Source organism: Eumetopias jubatus, unplaced genomic scaffold, assembly GCF_037043125.1.
Source record: "Eumetopias jubatus isolate StellerSeaLion01/CBP00866 unplaced genomic scaffold, mEumJub1_p1.0 scaffold_10, whole genome shotgun sequence".
Taxonomy (NCBI): domain Eukaryota; kingdom Metazoa; phylum Chordata; class Mammalia; order Carnivora; family Otariidae; genus Eumetopias; species Eumetopias jubatus.
The window spans coordinates 107,279,546-107,300,362 of NW_028274816.1; the positions used below are offsets into that span (position 1 = coordinate 107,279,546).

The following is a 20,817-nucleotide window of genomic DNA, read 5'->3' on the forward strand; positions in this document are numbered from 1 at the left end:
GTGTAATTTCTTTCTTTAGTGTTTGGAAAAATTCACCAGTGAAGCCAGCTGGACTTACAATTTTCATTGTAGGAAAATGTTTAATTACTGACAAATATCACTAATAGATACAGGACTATTCTTTATGTTGTCTTCTGTAAGATTGGTAAGTCATGTTTTTCAATTAATTTGCCCATTTCATCAAAATTTTCAAGCTTATTGGCATACAGTGATTAAAATATCCTCATAATATTTTAATTGTCTGTAAGATTTATAGTGATGACCTCTTACTCTTAATGTTGGTAATTGGTGCCCTTTATTTCTTTCATGATCATTCTTGGTCTTTATTGTTTCTCCCTTCTATTTTATTAGGTTTGTTTTGTTAGGGGGTTTATTTTGTTATTTTATTTTATTTATTTTTTGGCTATTATAAAAGTTTATTTAACAAAAAAGTTCAATATGAAAATGCACATGACCTGATTTTAATATTGTGGTAAAACAGGTACTATGGAGGGGACATGTGGAAGCAGTTGATTTCTTCTGATGAACACACCCATTGTTTATACTTGCTCCAAGGCTTCTAACATGATGATACTATTTCCTCATGTTACCACCATTCCAATATTGCTCTGTTGCCCACTAGTTGCCATCTGCACACATTCGTCTATCACAAGATTCATAAATGGATCGAACCCCCACAATATTCCTTGGACATGTCTGCCACCATTTAATTTCAATGATAATTTCTTGTCCATAAATTTTTTCAACTCAAGAGGGTGAGCTTTGCTCATGGTGTCTACTCGGCGAGCTCAAAGATGCCTCCAAACGGAATTTGTGGTGTCCCTCATGTTCCCCCAGGAGGCCCGGTGTCTATTTTGTTATTTTAAATGACTTCTCAGACTTTCTTCTTTTCTAATGTGTGTATGTATGTCCATAAATTTCCCTCTAAGAACTGTTTTAGCTACATCCCAAAGTTTTAATATACTTCATTATAATTTATTTAAAATATTTTCTGATATCAAGCATAATTTTTTCTTTGAGTAACAGGTTATTTAGAAGTGTATTGCTTAATGTTGAAACATTTGGAGATTTTCAAGTTATCCTTTTGCTACTGATTTCTAACCCAATTCCATGGTTGTCTGAGATCATACTCTGTATGATTTCCATTCTTTGACATTTTCCAAGACTTTCTTTGTGACCTAGTATAAGGTCAATTTTGGTAATTTTTCCATGCACATGAACCTGAAGTTATTGGCCACATTGATATATATATGTTATCTACCTATATGAATTTGTATGTATCACTGATACATATGTGTATATATATGTGTGTGTATATATATATATATCTCACTCATATTGGTTTAAGTTCTTTTTTTTTCCTTTAACTTTTCTATAATTGCTAAGGGAAGAAGTTTCCCTCTATTTCTAGTTTGCTGAGAGTATTTATCACAAATGGGTTGGATTTTGTCAAATGTTTTTTCTGCATCTATTGATTATGTGATTTTTATTCTTTAGCTCATTGATATTATGGATTACATTAATTGATTTTCAAATGTTCAACCAGCCTTGCATACTTGGGATAAATCCCACTTGGTTGTGATACATAATTCTTTTTATATATTATTGGATTTGATTTTGATTTGATTTGATTTGATTTATTATTGGATTTATTTTGTTGAGAATTTTTGCATCTGTGTACATGAGAGGTGTTGGTCTCTAGATTTCTTTACTTGTACTGTCTTTGGTTTTGCTATTAGGATAATTTAGCTGGCCTCATGGAATGAGATAGAAAATAATCCATCTGCTTCTATCTTCTGGAAGAGATTGTAGAGAACGGGTATAATTTCTTCTGTAAATTCTTGGTAGAATTCACCAGGGACCCCATCTGGGCCTGGTGCTTTCTGTTTGGGAAGGTTATGAATTATACGCCCATTCAAATTGTCTATTTTTCCTTGTGTGAGTTTTGGCAAATTGTGTCTTTCAAGAAATTGGTCCATTTCATCTAGGTTGTCAGATTTGTGGGCATAGAGTTTTTCATCATATTCCTTTATTATTCTTTTAATGTACACAAGATATTTCACAATGGTTTCTTTCTTCTCCTTCGTGGAAACATTAGGGGATTTTTCTCTGATTGAACCTTTTTGGAGCTCTTGGAAGTAAAATTCACAGAAGTTTCCTGTATATAGGTTCCTCTATACCTGGATCCCTCTGAAATTTTTAACTTTTCAGGCTTTCCACACTGAGCCTCTTGAAATTCATCAGTTATAGCTCAGGTTTTCCCACCTTGGCACTGGTCCCTGCATAGATTTCTGCTCCGGTAGGTTGTGATTCTCAGTATCGGCCTATCTGTCTATCCAGTATTGGAACAGGAGTTTGCCCCGTCATGGATCTGAGACAAACTGTTGATTTTTTCAGTTTGTTCAGCTTTTTAGTTGTTTTTTGGATGGGATTATGACTTCCAAGCTTCTCACATGCCAGATGAGAATCATCTTTATCTTTTAAAGATATTTTCAATTGTTTGCCAGTTATTTTGCAGTGCTTCAAATATGTGATTTCATTGTTTTCTCATTTCCATCATTTTTGTGGAAATATTAGATGTCAGTCTTATGTCTTAAAAATAGCATATAGTTGGGGCTTGATTTTTAAAGATCCAATCTGATAATCTGTCTTGGAGTATTTAGATCATTTACTGTGATGTAATGATCAGTTGGGTCTAAATCTACCATGTTGTTATATTTTTTCTTTTTTAAAAATTTTATTTAAATTCAATTAATTAATATATAATGTATTATTAGTTTCAGATGTAGAGTTCAGTGATTCATCAGCTGCAAATAACACCCAGTGCTCATTACATCACATGACCCCCTTAATGCCCATCATCCAGTTAGCCCATCTCCCCACCCACCTCCCCTCCAGTAACCCTCTGTTTGTTTCCTATAGTTAAGAATTTCTTATGGTTTGTCTCCCTCTCTGAGTTCATCTTATTTTATTTTTCCCTCCCTTCCCCTATGATCCTCTGTTTTGTTTCTTAAATTCCACATAGGAGTGAGAGCATATGATAATTGTCTTTCTCTGACGACTTATTTCACTTAGCATAATCCCCTCCAGTTCCATCCATTGTTATTTGTTTTGAGTCCCATGTATTCTTTATTTCTTTTCTCTTCTTTTCTTGCCTTTTTAAAAATTAATTGATTATTTAAAAATATTCTTTTGATCTTTACAAATGCCTTAATATCTATATTGCTTTTAAATATTTTTAGTGGTTGTTTTAGGGCAAAGGGAGCATATGATCCATGGACTGTTTTTTATGGCCCGTGGAATAATTCTTTTTAATAACAAACTTTATTTTTTAGAACAGTTTTAGATGTTTAGAAAATTGTGAAGAAAGTATGGAGTTTCCATATATCCTGTGCTCAGTCTCCTCTATTATTAGCATCTTATGTTATAGTATGGTCCATTTGTTACAATTAATGAACAATACTGATGCATTATTATTAACTAAGGTCCATGCTTTATTCAGATTTTCTTAGTTTTTAAAAACTGTGATAAAATAAGGGGCGCCTGGGTGGTTCAGTTGGTTAAGTGTCTGACTCTTGATTTTTGCTCAGGTCGTGATCTCTGAGTTGTGGGATTGAGCCCCACATAGGGCTCCACACTCAGTGCAGAGTCTACTTGGGATTCTCTCTCTCCTCCCTCTGCTCCTCCCCCCGCTTGTACACTCTCTCTTTCTCTCTCTAAAATAAATAAATAATAAAACCTAAAAAAATTGTAATAAAATACACATAAGAAAATTTACCATGTTGGCCATTTTTAAGTGTTCAGTTCAGTAGTGCTAAGTATATTCACATCATTGTGCAACAAATCTCCAGAAGTCTTTTCATCTTGCAAAACTGAAACTCTATACCCATTAAACATCTCTCCATTTTTCCCTCTTCCATTCCCTAGCAATCACCATTTTATTTTCTATGTGTATGAATTTGACTACTCTAGATAGCTTATATAAGTGGAACCACATAGTATCTATCTTTTCATGACCAGTTTATTTCACTTAGCCTAATGTCCTCCAGGTTCATCCATGTTGTAGCTGTGTCAGAATTTCCTTCCTTTTTAAGCTAGATTAATATCCCATTGTATGTATATTCCACATTTTGTTTACCCACTCATCCATCAGTGATTACTTGGGAGATTTCCTTAGTTTTTACCTAATGTCTTTTTGTCAGTCCAGAATCCAATCCCGGATGCCACACTACATTTAATCATCATGTTTTCTCAGGCTCCTCTGGGCGGTGACAATTTCTCAGACTTTCCTTTTTCTTTTTTCTCTTCATTCTTTCTCTTTTTTCTTTTTCATTCATTCATTTTTTTTATAACTTGGACAATATTGAAGAGTACTGGTCAGATATTTTGTATAATATTCTTTTATTTGGATTTGTCTGATGTTTTTCTCATGCTTTGACTAGGGTTGTGGTTTTTTTTAAGGAAGACCACACAGGTGAAGTGTCATTTTATTTATTTTTTTAAAAAGATTGTATTTATTTATTTGAGAGAGAGAGAGAGAATGAGAGAGAGCACAAGAGGAGGGAAGGTCAGAGGGAGAAGCAGGCTCCCTGCTGAGCAGGGAGCCTGATGTGGGACTCGATCCTAGGACTCTAGGATCATGACTTGAGCCGAAGGCAGTTGCTTAGCCAATTGAGCCACCCAGGCACCCCTGAAGTGTCATTTAATCACATCACATCAAGAGTACATACTATCAACATGACTTATCATTGTTTAGATGCGTCTTGATCATCTGGCTGAGGTAGTATTTGTCAGGATTCTCTAACATTACCCTTTCATCCCTTTCCATATTGTACTGTTTGGAGGGAAGTCACCATGCCTAGCCCACATGTAAAGAGTGGAGAGTTATGATCACCTTAAGAACAGAGTATCTACATAAATTATCTGGGGTTCTTCTGCCTGGGCAGTTTGTTAAGAATAGTTTTTACATTTTTCAAAGGTTGAAAAATTCAAAAGAAGAATAATATTTTATGATATATGAAAATTGTTTGAAATTCAGACTTCAGAGTCCACAAGTAAAGTTTTATTGGAACACAACTCTGCTCACTCATTTACATATAGTCTATGGCTGCTTTTATATGACAACTGTAGAGTTGATTAGTTGCAACAGAGATTGTATGGCCTCTGACATCTAAGATATTCACTATTTGGCCCTTTACAGGAAAATTTTGCCAACACTTGATCTAAGGTTTATAATATGGATCTTTAACTTATAACAGTTTTCCTTCAAATAACGTTATATCATGTTGTATAAAAGTTAGAAACTTAAAATAGTATAGTCCCATTTTCCCCTCTAACACTTTGTGTCGTTGTTATACATTTCATTTCTACATGTTATAAACCCTACAATACATTTTATTCTTTTTTTAAATAGTCAATTGTCTATTAAACAAATTTTTAAGTGTGAAAAATATATTTTATATTTAACCACATATTTTCCATTTCAGATTCTATTTATTCCTTTGTGTAGATCCAAATTTCCATCTGGCATCCTGTTCCTTCTGCCTATAAAACTTTGTTATAGTGCAGGCTGACTAATGATAAATTCCTTCACTTTTGTATGTGTGTGGAAAAGTTTTTATTTCACCTTCCTTTTTAAGATATTTTCACTAAGCTTAGAAATTAAGTTGATAGTAGCTTTTTTACTCACAACTTAAAAACTTATAGTCTACTGTCTTCTGGCTTGTGTAGTCTCTGACAATAAGGCTGTGATAATTTTATCTCTCTGTATGTAATGTCCTTTGTCTGCTCTTGTTTCTTTTAAGATTTTCTCATTATCACAGACTTTCAGCAACTTGATTATAATGGACCTCACTATCATTTTGTGGTGAGTGCTGAGATTCTTGGATCTTTGTTTCTAGTTTTTGTCAGATTTGGAAAATTTGGGGTCACTATTTTTCCATTTTCCCCTCTCTTTCAGGACTTCCACTATAAGTATGTTAGAGCACTTGATAGCCTCTCATAAGTCACTGGTTCTCTTATGTTTTCCGTGTGCTTCTTTTTTTCTCTCTCTGTGCTTCCTTTCAGAAACATTCCACTGATATGTCATCGTATGGCTCCAAGTCTACTGATCTCTTCTTCTGCAATGTCTCATATGCTGTTAATCCCATCTGTTCAAACTATATTCAAAACACATTTAGATTGTGTATGTTTCATCTCTTCAATTTGTCAGTCTTAGGGTTGTTTCCTTGAAGTAATGTGCCTCTTAAGATTTATCTCTGTTTTTAATTTTTAGCAAGTTAGCTACAAATGTGCTTGAGTATGGTTTCTTTGTAATTACCTTATTTAGTTTGATTCTTATGTCAAGTATAGAGTATTTTTAGCTAGTATATTTTGGCCAGTAATATTATTTCTACCCCATTATCTCTCTCTTCTCCTTTTTGGGTACTCCAGAAACATATGTTAGAACTTTTATTGTGTTGCATATAACATTAGTGTTATTTTCTGTGTTCTCCATCTTTTTATTTTCTGTCTGTGCTTCAGTCTAGGTATTTCCTACTGAACTCTCTTCCAGCTCACCAATTCTCTCTTTTGCTCCATCTACAATGCCTTTAGATCTGTGTAATAAATTCTTAATTTTAGTTATTGTATTTTTTCCATTCTAAGATTCCATTTGATTCTTTATTGTTCATTAATCCCAATTCTTTTATGAAACCCTACAGCTTTTTATCCATTTTGTTACACAGTATAATCTTATTTTAAAAATGTGTCTTATGAAAATAGCCAAATTTGAGCATCAGAAGACCTTCCAGTCTACCGAATGCATGATCTCTGGAGTTCTGAGAAGCAAATATATAAAGGAATTTAAAACAATAAGGCTTATGTCTGTGGGGTGTGAGTGTGTTTGTAAAGATGACAGTGGATAACTGAGGACTTGCTGATGGTTGAATGAGAATTGTGGGGGAATGTGTGTATATAAAAGGCTAATCAGTTCTGAGCAATGATGAAAGGTTTTACTACTGACCTTTGTAACTGTGAAGGTTTCTACATTGATGTGAGCTCAGAATTGAAAAACAACAACAACAACAACAACAAACAAACTGCGTCTGGTAACTCCACTATCTGGATCTCCTGTGAGGTTGTATTTTCTATGATCTGTTTTTCTCTTAGATTTCAGGCATTAGTCCAGTTTCTTCACATACGTGATCATTGATTTTATTTAATTTGAAGCAATCTCAAATTTATAGAATGGTCCCTGATATAGTACAAAAAAAACTATTTCCCTGACTCATCTGGGAGTAAGTAGCCACCATCTCCCAAACACTTCAGTGTGTGATTCCTATGAAGAAGGACATTCTCCTGGATAACCACAATGCCATGATCAAAGTCAGGAAATTAACACGAACATTACTACCATCTAACCCACACCTCCCATTCACGTTTCACCAGTGATCCCAATAATGTCCTTGTAACAAAAGGATCTGGGACAGAATCACATGTTATATGTGGTTCTCAGATATCTCTAGTCTCCTTCAATATGGAATGGTGTTTCAGTCCCTCCTTAACTTCGATGACACTCTTGTAGATTATAGGTCCCCGTTGTTTTGTAGACCGTCTCTTAACTTGGACTTGTCCAATGTTTCCTCATGATTAAATTCAGGTTGAGCATTTCATGTAGGAATGTCGCAGAAATGATACTATATCTCTCTCCCATTGCACCCTATTGGGTAGTGCATGATTGTCATTTGTCCCATTACTGCGATGTTCACTTTGACTACTTGATTAAGTTGGTGTCTGCCAGCCTTCTCCACTGTAAAGTTACCCTTTTCCCTTTACAATTGATAAATATTTTGTAGGAAAGTACTTTGAGAATGTGTAAATATCTCATTCCTCAACAGACTTCCCATGTATTCATTTATTTATATCAGTATGGAGTCATGGATTCCCATTTTATTCAATAAGTTAGAATCTATTAATATCATTAATTATTCTGATGCTCAAAAGAACCAGATCCAGCCAATGAAAGTCCTTTCCAGCTGGCTTCTGTACTCTTTTGACATGTCTCCATCATTCTTTGAGTACTTATTTTTAGAAGAGCTTTATTGAGTATAATTCACATACTGTACAATTCAGTGGTTTTTAGTACATTCACAGATGTGTGCCGCCATCACCACCATCAATTTTAGAACAGTTTCATTGTCTCAAAAGTAAACCTTGTAATCTTTAGCTATCTTCCTTGTAGGCTCTTGTCCCCACTTCAGCCCTAGGCAACCACTAATCTACTTTCTGTCTCTATACATCTCCCTATTCTGGACTTTCCTGTGAATGGAATCATACAATATGTGGTGTTTTGTGACTGGCTTTTTTTCACTTAGCATAATGTTTTCAAGGCTCACCCAAGGTGTAGCATGTATAATTATTCTATTCCTCTTTATGGCTGAATAATACTCCATTGTTTGGATATACCATGTTTTGTTTGTTTTCATCAGTTGTTGGGCATCTGAGCTGTTCCCACCTTTTGACTATTATGAACAGTGTTGCTGTGAACATTCCTGCACAAGTCCTTGTGTGGACATGTGGTTTTATTTCTCTTGGATATGCTTAGAAATGGAATTGCTGGGTCATATGGTAACTCTATTTAATCATTTCTGAGTACTTCTTTATTTTCTGGCACGAGATGATTCAGGCTTGTCTTGTACTTTCCTTGCCCCGGCCCTGTAATCAGCCATTTCCTGAAAGGAGTCCTGGTTTCTTCTGGTGGACCGTGGTATTTAGAAACCAAGACTTGAGCATAGCATAATGTATAGAGTTGTCGAATCACTGTGCTGTACACCTGAAACTAATGTTAACTTTGTGTGTCAACTATACTTCAGTTAAAAAAAAAGGAAAGAAATTAAGACTCGGCTGCTAGCTATGCTCCTTATTATTTTTTTTTAATTTTTTTATTGTTATGTTAATCACCATATATTACATCATTAGTTTTTGGTGCAGTGTTCCATGATTCATTGTTTGTTCATAACACCCAGTGCTCCATGCAGAACGTGCCCTCCTCAATACCCATCACCAGGCTAACCCATCCCCCTACCCCCCTCCCCTCTAGAACCCTCAGTTTGTTTTTCAGAGTCCATCATCTCTCATGGTTCGTCTCCCCCTCTGACATACTCCCCTTTTCTTCCTCTCCTGTTATCTTCTTCTTTTTCTTTTTTCTTAAAATATGTTGTGTTATTTGTTTCAGAAGTACAGATCTGTGATTCAACAGTCTTGCACAATTCACGGCGCTCACCGTAGCACATACCCTCCCCAATGTCTATCACCCAGCCACCCCATCCCTCCCACCCCCAACCACTCCAGTAACACTCAGTTTCTTTCCTGAGATTAAGAATTCCTCATATCAGTGAGGTCATGTGATACATGTCTTTCTCTGATTGACTTATTTCACTCTATGCTCCTTATTATTAAGATGTCACTGCTCCCAAGCCCTCTCAGTGGGTGAAGCTAGGGAATATATGCATGTATATACGTAAAGATACATGCATTGACACATACACAAAACATAAACACCTATATACACTTACATCATTCTACACTACATCGTAGGGTTCATTCTAGTTTTCTCCCTTCCTATATTTCTAACATCCTTTGCCAACATTGAGAAACCTGGTTCATTCCCTCAATAGATTTCCTTATTGGATTGGCCCACTATGGGTAACCAATGGCCCATTGCCCCTGCTCCTTATGTGGACCCCTCCCGAGCCCTCCTGGGCTCCAACACTCTGCCCCAGGCCACCACCAGCACCCTCTCCCCGACATGGACGTGATCTTCACCTCAACAGGCTCTGACATCCCACACCCTTTGGATGCCCTGCCCACCCCCCTTTTCAAGGATGCCCTTCTCATCCCCTGTGGACACCCCTTCTCTGTGCTTGGCCACTACCTTGGTCAAATGCCCCTTCAGGGTCCAACCAATCTCCCTCACAGAGCTGGTCCCCACGTGGATATCTTCCTTATCTTGTTTGGGCTTTAACATCTCACTCCAGGTTGCCTTCCTCCTTGGATGCCTTCCTTTTTCTGCTTGAGCTCTGACATTTGGGTGAGGCTATCTGCTTGCATGACTGGGCTTTGACTCTCTTCTTTCTCTCTCTCTCTCTTTCTCTCTTTCTCTCTCTCTCTCTCTCTTTCTGTCTCTCTCTCTCTCTTTCTCTCTCTCTCTTTCTCTCTCTCTCTCTCTCTCTTTCTCTCTCTCTCTCTCTCTCCCCCCTGCCTCACTGCTGGTCCTGCTCTGGCTGTCCCCACAAGCAGAGAAGCCCTCCTTACTTCACCTGAGCTCCAAAACCATTGTTGGACCACTGCATTCCCCATCCCCACTCCCACCCCCAGGGACATCTACCTTGCTTGGCCTATCTAAAGTCTTCTGGACAGAATTGTTCTTGAAGGGAAGGGAGCCGAAGGGAAGAGGAAGAGAAAGAGGAGAGCAGGGAGAAGTAGGAGGAGGAAGAAGACAGCCTCCTGGCAGTCTTTTATCGAGAGGTGGACGTTGTGTGTGACAGGTTGTAGAGGCTCCGGCTGATGTCATCTTCTTCCACAGAGAACTTCATTTCCTTTTGCAGACAGAATCCCTTCCAGGTTCCCAAAGGTAAGCCAGATGGGAGCAGGTTGAGGAGTGAGCTCACTGGCCACCGAGACAGCCCTTAGAAGAAGTGTGCTGACAAGGGAGGAGAGGGCCAGAAGGTGATGCGGGGCTTCAGGAGCGCAGGGTGGTGAGGGACACTACCCTGTGTCTGTGGGCAGATGGGAAGGAGGCCCGTCCAGTGGGAGATGTGGGCAGCACCCGGAGAATCAGGGAGGGGAGTGGGGGCAGGAGTGCGGGGCCCTGAGCCCCTGGCAGGCTTTGGCCAGGAGAGGGGACCACCTCATAGGGTGAGGAGAGGAAAGGCTCAGGCCTGCCAGGTGTCCACGACTTTGGCTGGGACCTTGCCTGCATCTCTGTGCATCTCTGTGCGGCTGCTGTTTCCTGGAGTGGCTGAGGTGAGCTCACTGCAGAGAAGGGTAGCCCAGGGTGGGGGAAGGAGGGAGAGGGAACAGGATGCAGTGGGGGGAGAGCGACTCAGTGAGGGGGGTGTCAGGGAGGGAGGGGAGCTTGGGGGCAGGAGGGAGCTCAATGAGGGGAAGAGCCTGGGGGAGGTTATTAATTGGAAGGGGGGCTTGGAGGTCCCATCTCTTTGTCTAGACAGGGAGCACCTGAGAGCAGTAACTGTCCCTTCCCCTCTGATGCTTGTCTCAACGTAGAGCCTCAGAGTGGGAAGTGAAGAGGTGGCCTCTTTTCTCATTCTCTTCCAGGGCGGGGGGCGGGGGGCGGTCAGTGAGAGTGTGAGCCCGACTTTCTGCCTCATGGTGGGTGTGGGGAAGTGAGGGTCCCTCCCCACCTCTCCCCTCCCCTCCTCAGTTAGGCCTTTGGCCCCAGGATCCTGGAGCAGCCCAGTGTCCTGGGTGGGGAGATAGGAGTGGCGGTTGGGAGGGGGCTGGGGGCTTTCTCTCGGCCTCCCTCCATCCCCCACGGGTCAGGCAGGGGGACCAGGCTGGATTTGTTTCCCATTTTGCTCTTGGCTCTTCTGGTGGAAAAATCGAAGCACTCCCCTTGGTACAGCTGAGGCGGAGAGGAGAAGGCTAGAGCGTGGCTGGGACATTGAGGGGCAGGCGGGGCCTGGCTGGGAGACACTGCCCCCCTTCTCAGCCCCCTTGTTCTACGTGGCTCTCCAGGCCCAGGCTTCAGTCCTACAAGGCTGAGGTGGAGGGGGCGGGGCCTGGGAAGAGGCCAGCCCTGGCTTGGGTTCAGCCTCAGGCCCATGGCACCCTCTTCCCAGGCTTATCGCCAAAACAGCCTCCAAAGGGTGACTTAAAGTCCCCTTGGGGTCCTAGAAGGAACCACTGGGAAGCTGCAGCAAGAGGGCGCCTGGTCAGGATAGTCCAGGGCTTTTTCCTAAGGGGGAGGCAAGCTGTGTGCTCACAGGGTCCCCCAGGCAGCCCCTGGGCATGTCTGGACACCTGGAGACTTGGGAAGCCTTTCTGTCCATGAGCCATGTCACCTCCACGACCACGCCAAGCAGCATTAGTCATCCCCATTTTATAGGGGAGGAAACGGAGGCTCTAGAAAGTCAAGGTTTGCAGGGCCTTGAATGGGCAGAGTCAGGATTGTGTCTGGCTCATTGGATGGTGTTCTTTCCCCAGCACTGGAAACCCTGGAAAGCCTTCCTCCCCGGGGCCCAGAGCCCCCTGAACAGCTCTTGGTGGGCTGCCCCGTGGGGGAAAGAACCTGCGGGAAGCCACGAGGTGCTTTGGGCCGCGCCCCAGCCTCCGCGCAGCCTCGCAGTCTCTCCCACTGACCCCAGCGCCTTATCTGGCAGAGAGGAGCCTGGGGAGATCTCCCACCCTCCTCTTGTGGAGCTAGTGCCACCCCCACTCCCCACTCCATTTTTCCAGTCACCCCAGTCCCTCACCCAGGCCCCCTCTCCAGCCTGATGGAAAGAGGAGCCCAGAGAGGAGCCCAACCACTTTCCCTCTGGAATCTGCTGCCTCGGCTTTCGGCTTTCGGATGGAGAAACCATCTGGAGTGTATTACGGGTGGTAGAGAAAGCCGAGAGCAGGAAAATGTGAGTTGGCCCCCGAGGCTCCCGTCTACAGGAAGAAGGGGCTCAGTGCTCTTCAGAGGATGGGCCAGCAGCTTCCCCGCTTCCCCAGTCCCTGGAGGGGGCAGATGAGATGGGCCCAGGAGAGGATGGCCTGCGGAAGACAGTGCCTGGGCCTCTGGACACCAACCTGCTTATCTTACCTACCTTCCCATTTCACAGATGAAACTGAGGTCCAGAGAGGGATAGTAACTTCCCCAGGATCACACAGCAAGTCATGAGGAATAAGGTGGGAGGGAGAGCCCGTCCATATCTATTTACATGTCAAGAGATTGGACATCCCCAGAGTTGGGGTGGGGGGCAAAAGTTGGAACAAGGAGGGGGGCAGGCTAGAGGCTGGAGGATTTTTCTCTCCCTCAGTTGCAAATGAGTGAAGTGAAGGGGCAAAGGCCAATGAAAACAGGAAGGAATATCCTTCACTCTTTCAGGGTCTCCACTCCTTGCCTCCCAGTCCCACTCCTGCCCTACTTGCCGCCCTCCCCTGTGCCTGGTGGGTCCTGGGGGTGAGGGTCCTCCAGGCTCTTCCTCGGGGCCCCAGGAGCCCTCCCCTGCATGGGCCCCAGCTCCAGACGTGGCAGGGCCCGCAGGAGTGAGGTTTCTCAGCTCCCCCCAAGTGCTGCGCTGGCGGCTCCCGAAATAAAAATCAAATGTGGGCTTGGCAGAGGGAGCGGGGCGGGAGGGCCGGCAGCGAGTGGCGGCAGAGCTGGGCTTCATTCTTTCCATTGTAACTTCACCTCCTAACCTCTGGCATTTTAATTATTCTCCTACCCGCTCGCTCTCTTCTGCCTGGGCCAGAGGGTGAGCTCACCCTTTCCTCCAGCCGGCGAGAGGGCGGCCGCTGCCTGGACCCCCAGCCCCCAGCCTGCTCCCCGGAAGCTGGGGTGGGGGGCAGGCCAGGGGCACGGGCTTACATGCGCCCTTCTGCTTCTGCCGGTCCTGAGGTGGCCTGGAGAGGGCCAGCCTGGCACCCAAGGTTCCATGTGTGAATCACTGGGTCTTCACACCCACTGCTCCACTGAATGGTGGCCACGGTCTTCAGCCAACGCATGATCGGCCCACCGCCCACTGTGTGAAAGCTGCAGACATGCTCAGTGCGTGCAGAGCAGGGCTTAGGACCCAGGCTGCAGCTCCTGGTCTGCACTCTTGCCAAACCCACACAGAGGGCAAGAACAGCTCAGGCCTGATCATTTGCCTCATCTCCCCAGAGTGTCCATTTCCCCCGGCAATGGTAAGTGATTTAAAGCATTATTTTCATATTAAAACATACAAGAACATCGTATAGGGTAGGGAGTAAAATGGCCCCTGAATTTTTCTACAAGTTCTCAGAAAAGATCTCCACTTGGGACTGTCCACGACGCCTGGGAGCAGCATCTCCCCCCACCCCGGGACCTGGTCTCAAAATAGGAGGAGACACTGGGCATATCTGTGTGTGGCCAGTTTGTTCGGACTCCACGCTGAAGATGCTGCTGGGTGAGGTGGGCAGCCTCGGCCCATCCTGGGCAGCAGAGGCCTAGAGCGGGAGCCCTCTGCTGAGTCTCATGTCTCCCCAGGAGGTCCGTTTCCACAGGACAAGCAGCACAGTCCCAGGGCAGCCTCCCCTTGGACTCCAGGGCCAGCACCCCAACCAAGGCCTCCTGCTGGTCGCCAGGCCCTGGGAGCTCCCCCACCCCACCGCCTCATGGCCCCGCTCTGGGAGGAAGCCCTCTGTCTTCGTCCTTCTTGCCCTGTCAGCCTCCCCCGAATGAATGTCCCACTGACAAGCAATTCCTGGGCCTCCACAAGCCTGTGCCCAGCCTTGTCGTGGGCAGTGATGGTCTCTGCCCCAGGAGAGCTTCCAGAAGCAAGGAGTGAAGTGCAGTGCCATGCACTCAATGCAGTGTGTTGGGAGCGGGGGAGCTCCACGCTGCAGCAGCCCCTGGGAGAGAAGTCCTGACCTGAGCTCGGGGAGCAGAGCATCAGGAAAGACTTCCCAGATTGGAGCCCTGAGGGGGAGCGTGGCTGGCCTCGGAAGCAGCCCCTGCAAGGGCGCAGGATGAGAGAGAACCCAGTACAGAAGCTGCAGGTGTAGAGGCTGCAGGCGGAAGGCGGGGGCGGGGGGAGGGTGCAGGGCAGGGGAGGAGGGAGATGCAGGAGTGCTTAGGGTGGCGGGGGGTCAGATGACATGATCAAATGTGCATTCCAGGAAGATTTTAGGAGGACTGGCTGAAAAGTGATTGGAATGGAGGAGAGACGGTCCCTAGGAGGCTGCCAGCAGAGGGCCAGGTGGGAGGTGACAGCGGCCAGGCCCAGGCCGGTGGCGGCAAGGTGGAAAGAGGAAGCCAGATTGATGGAGATTTAGGAGACATAAGTCACAGGACTTGGTGACAGATGGGCAGAGGGATAAGGGCTGGCTCCTGGCTTTCTGGTTTGAACATCTGGCTGGGCGGTTTTCTGCCCAACGCGGGGACTTGGATACACCTGCACAGCATCCAAGTGGGGCTGCCCACCAGGCAGGCTGGAGGTGTGAAGGGCCCCTGGAGAGTGCAGAGAGGAGGCCAGGCCCAAGCCCAAGGGAAGAGAGAGAAGACGGAGTCTGCTGAGGAGCTGGAGAAGGAGTAGCCAGAGAGGGAGGCGGGAAACCAGGAGAGGAGAGGGCCCCCAAAGTCCTGAAAGGAGGAGGTCTTCTTAAAGGCCAACAATGTCAACGGCCACAGAGGTAAAGCAGGCTGAAGCCCAAGAAGGGACACGTGGTCTAGGGACCAAGAAGCTTTTGCCCTTTTCAGAGCCTTGGTCATACCTTCTCCCTGACCCCAGCCTCCCCAACTCTCTGTTTCCAGATCCCCCATCCTCTCCGTCACCCAGCCTACCCCACCCTTCAATGCCCCTCACTCTTCCCCAGGTGCCCTCTTCCACCTCACTCCTTCTCTCTGACCCAAGGCTCCACATCTTTCTAAGAGGAACTCCATGCCCCTCCTTCCCCACTTGGGTCATGGCTGCCATCCCTGGTTCCTGAAATCACCCACCACCACCACCACCAATAATAACAGTATACACCATCACGTACACCTCTCACCAGAGAATCACCCAGATCCAGAAGCTGGGCCGGAGGGGAGCACACACCCCACCTCTGGCCTCCTGGGTGTCCTAGATTAAATCCTGGTGGGCTGCCAGGCTCCAGGACAGCTCCAGGCCAGCCTGGCCCCCAGGGACGTCTGGCCTAAAGGAGAGAGAAGGGATAACCCCAGCGGGCCCATGCAGACTGAGAGGTGAGGCGCAGAGCACAAGCTATGGGGGTTTGGATCCAGCGGAGGAACCCTAGCAGACTTCACAGAAAAGGTGACTGACTCTGCCCGGGTCCTGAAAGGACTAGCATGATTTGATCAAGTGGCCATGGCAGCAAAAGGAACCACAGGAGGAGGGAGGCTGAGAAAGGGCGCGCACGTGGAAAGGGGCCCACGTTTGCACGGCAGCCCGTAGCTCAGGGTGACTGCTGGCCCCAAAGAGGAGGCAGGAGGCTGCGAGGTGAAGGGGCCAGAGCACAGGGGTGGGGGTACCAAGGGAGACCTCCGACCGTGCCCACCGCTGCCTCTTGACCTGGGGCTCTCTGAACTGGCGCTGTCTCCCTTCTCACCCATCCCTCCATCCATTCGGGAAATAGTTGTTGTGCTCCTACGCAGTGCCAGGCAAGTACTGAAGACCCTGGGAGGGCCAGAATAAAGTCCCCGCCGTCCCAGAGTTTAAGTTCCAGGACGAGACCCAGACTCTAAAGCCATAAACAAATACAGACTAAAAATGAAGATCATGATAGGGGCTGCAAAGACAATAATGACGGGCCACTGAGAGTTGAGCCTGTGACCCAGGGCTCCGTGCGGGCAGAGCCTGTGTCTCCTCCATCACATCGGGAGCCCCGCACCCCTGAGGAAGGACAGAGAAGGGAGGATCAGGGAGCAGGAGCTGAGCCGGCAGAGAGCCGGCAGAGAGCCTCCAGGGGAACGACTGCTTCCCCAGCCCCACGATCCCCCAGCAGGGCCCTCTCCGGCAGGCAGCACTCACGTGCTAGCTGCTGCCATCACCCCTTCCTTCTTCCTTCAGCTGCCCTGCGCTAGGTGCCTGGTGGCTCGAGGAGGGCTGAGACCCACGGGCCCGAGCCCTGGCTAGCAGGTGCAGGGGGTCCAGGGAGGGCTCCGCAGGCGGACCCAGGATCCGAGGGTGGCGGCAATCTTGGAAAGGGGCCCCCGTTCCCAGACAGGCCTGAGGGGGAAGGCTTCTCTCCCCACCTCCCCTCTAAGCCCCCACCCCATTAAACCCTTAAATTAACCTCAGCCCCACCCAAGCTGGAGAGAGTGCCCCAAAATAAATCTTAAATTACATGCTGCCTGGGGGCAACCACAACTCTCCTTCTTCACTCTCCAGCAAGTAGATCCACCCTGCCCAATGCTGGGGAGCCTCCCCCCAAAATGGCTATTTATACAGCTCCCTTCTTTGCTGTCTGGCCCTGCTGTCCTTGGGTGGGTGAGGCCCAAGCAGGCTACACAGCTCTCCCAGGAGGTTGAAGTGGGTGGGGAAGGCTGTGAGACTCCCCAGGGTCTCACCGGGCATGGGGATATCATTTATAGTCCCTGTCAGGATACTTTGGGGGTGCTGCTAACAATTACACCCAGGCAGGGACATAGATCTGGATCTTGGGCACACTGGGCATCTGGTCACCCAGGAATGGGGCCTAGACTGCACTCTCCCCGAATGCAGGTTTCTCAGGAATGAGAGAGAGAGAAAGAGAGAGAGAGAGAGAGAGGTGCCTTCACCGTCTGGTTTGCCAAATGAGCAGTTCTGAAGATGGGCAGCCCCTTCCCCCACCCCAACCTGGCAAGGGCAAGACTGCTATGGCTCCAAGGACCCCAAGCACAGGGGGATCCCGTGGGGGGGGGGGGGCTGGGCAAAGAAAGTGGGAAGCTGGACATGGTTATTTTGAGACCACAGGGCCAGGCCAAGGACCTCCCTGAAAAAGCCACCTTCCATTCTGGGAACCCAGCTCCGGATTGGAGCTGCGCCCCTCAAGGAGTACAGAGAAGGGAGGGAAGGGAAAAGGCAAGAGAAAAGGAACTCAAGAAGAAAGTGGGAGATAGGGAGAGATGTGCACACACAGAGGAACAGAAGGAAGGAAAGACACAGACCCAGAAACACCAAGGTGCGTGACAACACGGAGGCTGGGAGGACAGGGCGGGCCCCGGGAGCACCCGGCCTCTACTGCATGGCCCCTGTGGGCCTGGACGCCTGGCCCCTGCCCCCTGGGCCCCTCTGCCCTGCTCTCCAGGAGGGTGGGTGAAGGGCCTCCAAGCTGCCCCAGGAGGGAGACTCTCCTGCTGTTCCTCCCTGCCCCACCCCTGCCCTGGGTCCCCTCCCCTCCATCCCTACTGCCTGCCCCTCAAAGGGCTTCGTGGGGGCGAGGCTTCTCCTGCCTCTCCATTGCCCTGCAGGTGGGGGCAGCAGTGAGTTCCGAAGGTGGGACAGGTACAGAAGTGCCCCCTCTCACCCTTAGCCTCAGCCCCAGAGGAGGGGAGGGGATGGGTGCTGAATGAGGGGGCTGAGGGGGGTAAAGAAGTGGGGAGGCCAGGAGAACCCGCCCCAGAGGAGCTGGCTTGCAGGCCTGAGTCCCAGGAGGAGAGAGTGAGATGGCCCGGGGATCGGGCCGTGGGTATGGTATGGCTGTGTCGGGAGGATCAGGTACACATCCAAGTTCACACCTCACGCCTGTGATTTAGGGGACAGGGCTCGCCCACGGACTGAGAAGAGAGCAAACAGGACAGCATAAAAGGAGCGGGCCAGGGGGCCACCCCTGAGGGGATATTTGCACTCACAAATAAAGTGGGTGCCAAGAACTGTGCTGAGATCCTAGAGGAGCGGGTAGGCGAGGGAGGGGGTTGGGAATAGAAGATTCCACCAATGCTGCCTGCGAGGGGTGAGGACTCCCGCAGCGTGGTGGGTGCCGGTTACTACAGCCACCCCCCCCCACCCGCCTTATAGGGGCTAACATGTCGTCTCGCTATTAAACTTGATTATCCGGCCGCTCACCAGGCCCCCTTAACACCGACCTGCCCAGAGCACCCTGTTTACAGGGCCTGGGGCATCGGACCTGCCGTTCAGCTGGAGGAGGCAACCCAACCCTCAGCAGAGCCTGGAGCGGAGAGGCAGTGCCCAGACACTTAGTGCCCTGTTTACCCTGGCATGGGCAGCTGACACAGGTGGGGCTCTCCAGGCAGTGGCCAGAGGCACGGCCAGCGACCCACCTGGAGGCCAGAAAGGAGGCCAGCGCTGCGGAGCTGGGGAGGGGGGTGCAGGGAGGCACATCAGCACAGCGGCAAATCTGGGGCGCTAGCCCCCCCAAAGCTCAGCAGCCCCTCAGCGCTGCAAGAGATGGTCTCACTGGCCAGGGGGAGGGCCAGGGAGTGGGGAGGCCGGAGGAGGTGGAGGAAGCCCCAGGACTCTGGAACCCTGCTCCAGTGTGCCTGGACGCCTCTTGACTCCCCAGCTCCGAGGGACTGACCCACCACACCCAAAGGCACGTGGAGCTTCACTTAAGCACACACCGTCCCAGTCCCCCGCCCTGCCAGTCACCACACAGATACCATCTCCATTCTCTCTCCATCACACAGACCATAGAGACCAGGCCCCATAGCCCACCGCACTCGGCATGCACAGGATCTTCTAATACTCAGCTCACAAATACAGCTTACGGGTGTCAGACGCGTGATGCTCACCCCGATACCCCCTACCCCTCATAGAACCTACACTCCAGCAGCGAGATCACACACACACACACCTCCTCCCAGCACCACACCCCCAGATGAGCCAAGAGGGGTCTAACATTTCAGTCCTGAGCTTCTCCCTGCCTCTCCCCCATCTCTCTCCTTCCCCCCACCTCCTCTACCCACCCCCTCCCTACTGACTGCCCACCCCCGCCCTTCTGCCTCTGTCTCTGGGTCTCTGGGCGACCTCCTAGCTGGAGGTCTCTCCTCTCGCCATCTGCACACAGGTTGCACACCAGGCAGCTCCAGAGCCGGGTCTGGGGGCTCCAGAGGAAGGGGAGCAGGAACTGGCAGTTGCTGGGGGGGCCTCACTGCCCCCTGCTTGTCATCCCCCCCACCACCGCATGGACCGCCCACCCCTCCCCATTCCGGGCTGAGTCATCTCCACATCTGGAGCCTCAGCACATCTGGAAGCGCTGAAGCCTGTGCAGCCAGCTCCACGCGGACACCCCGCCCCCAAACTGCATTTCACTCCCACCCCTCACAGAAGCTGGGGTCCAGCCCCCCCATCCTCACCTGGGCCGGGCCTGATCACCTAGCAGGCAGGCAAGACCCCCCAGTGCCAGTCTCTGCAACGGGGACATGCACTGACCACCGGCTCTCTCCCAGGCGGCAGGCCCCTCGGCCCCTTGGTGCCCACCACACTGGGCAGGCAGGGCGGCGCTGGCCTTGGAGGAGGCCAGGCCCCAGGCTGGGGGAGGCAGGCGAGCCGGGCAGTGAGGAGGCAGTGGTTTGGCCCAGCAGGCAGAGGGAGTTTATCCTGGCTTGGGGCCCTGAAGCCAAACATCCTTCGCTAACCTCGGAGACACATCAAAGCCGGCCAGGAAGGGGCCCTTCAGTAGAGGAAACCTGCAGTCCTGGCGGCCTGACAGCCTGGCTCCGGGCATAGGACCACCCTGTCCCACTCAGCAGCCCAGGCTCAGCTGGGCCACAGCCGGCCCGGAGCCCCGGGGCCGAGGAGGACGACGCTCCTACCCCCTCTCCGCCTCCCCCAGTGCTGCAGACAGGCTGGGCATTGGCCCTGGGGAGGGGGGCACCACGGGCACCCGGGCTTAGCGTTGGCCCCTAGAACCGGGCTCCCTCCCAAACTTGCCCCTTCGCACCCAGCAGTCAGCACCAGCCACCAGACTCCTGGGGTGCCACAGCCTGGAGGAGGCGGGCGGCCTCCACTGTCGGGGCCCTGACTTCATCCCCCAGGCTCCCCTGTTCAGGGACGGGGCCTCTCCGTGTGGATGAGAGAGGATGGAGAGGGCAGGGGCCTTCGGCGTTGGGAGAAGAAGGGAAATAGCCGCCCAAGAGAAGTGGGAAGGCGAGAACTGGGCTGGAAGCCATGGGGCCTCTCTCCAGGGATGGCAGGGGCCGCAGGCGGAAGA

At 48.9% G+C, this 20,817-nt stretch overlaps 2 non-coding genes and 1 pseudogene across 2 annotated transcripts; 2 read left to right on the plus strand and 1 right to left on the minus strand.

Moving 5' to 3' along the window:
* Positions 1–539: 539 nt before the first annotated feature.
* Positions 540–770, minus strand: LOC114201142 (small nuclear ribonucleoprotein G pseudogene; annotated as a pseudogene).
* Positions 771–6,744: 5,974 nt separating this feature from the next.
* On the plus strand, positions 6,745–6,824 carry LOC114201184 (small nucleolar RNA U2-19). Its single transcript, XR_003607597.1, has one exon. It is a non-coding gene; the product is annotated as a small nucleolar RNA U2-19 (small nucleolar RNA).
* A 150-nt stretch (positions 6,825–6,974) lies between these two features.
* Positions 6,975–7,042, plus strand: LOC114201188 (small nucleolar RNA U2-30). The gene has a single exon (XR_003607599.1). It is a non-coding gene; the product is annotated as a small nucleolar RNA U2-30 (small nucleolar RNA).
* Positions 7,043–20,817: the final 13,775 nt, after the last annotated feature.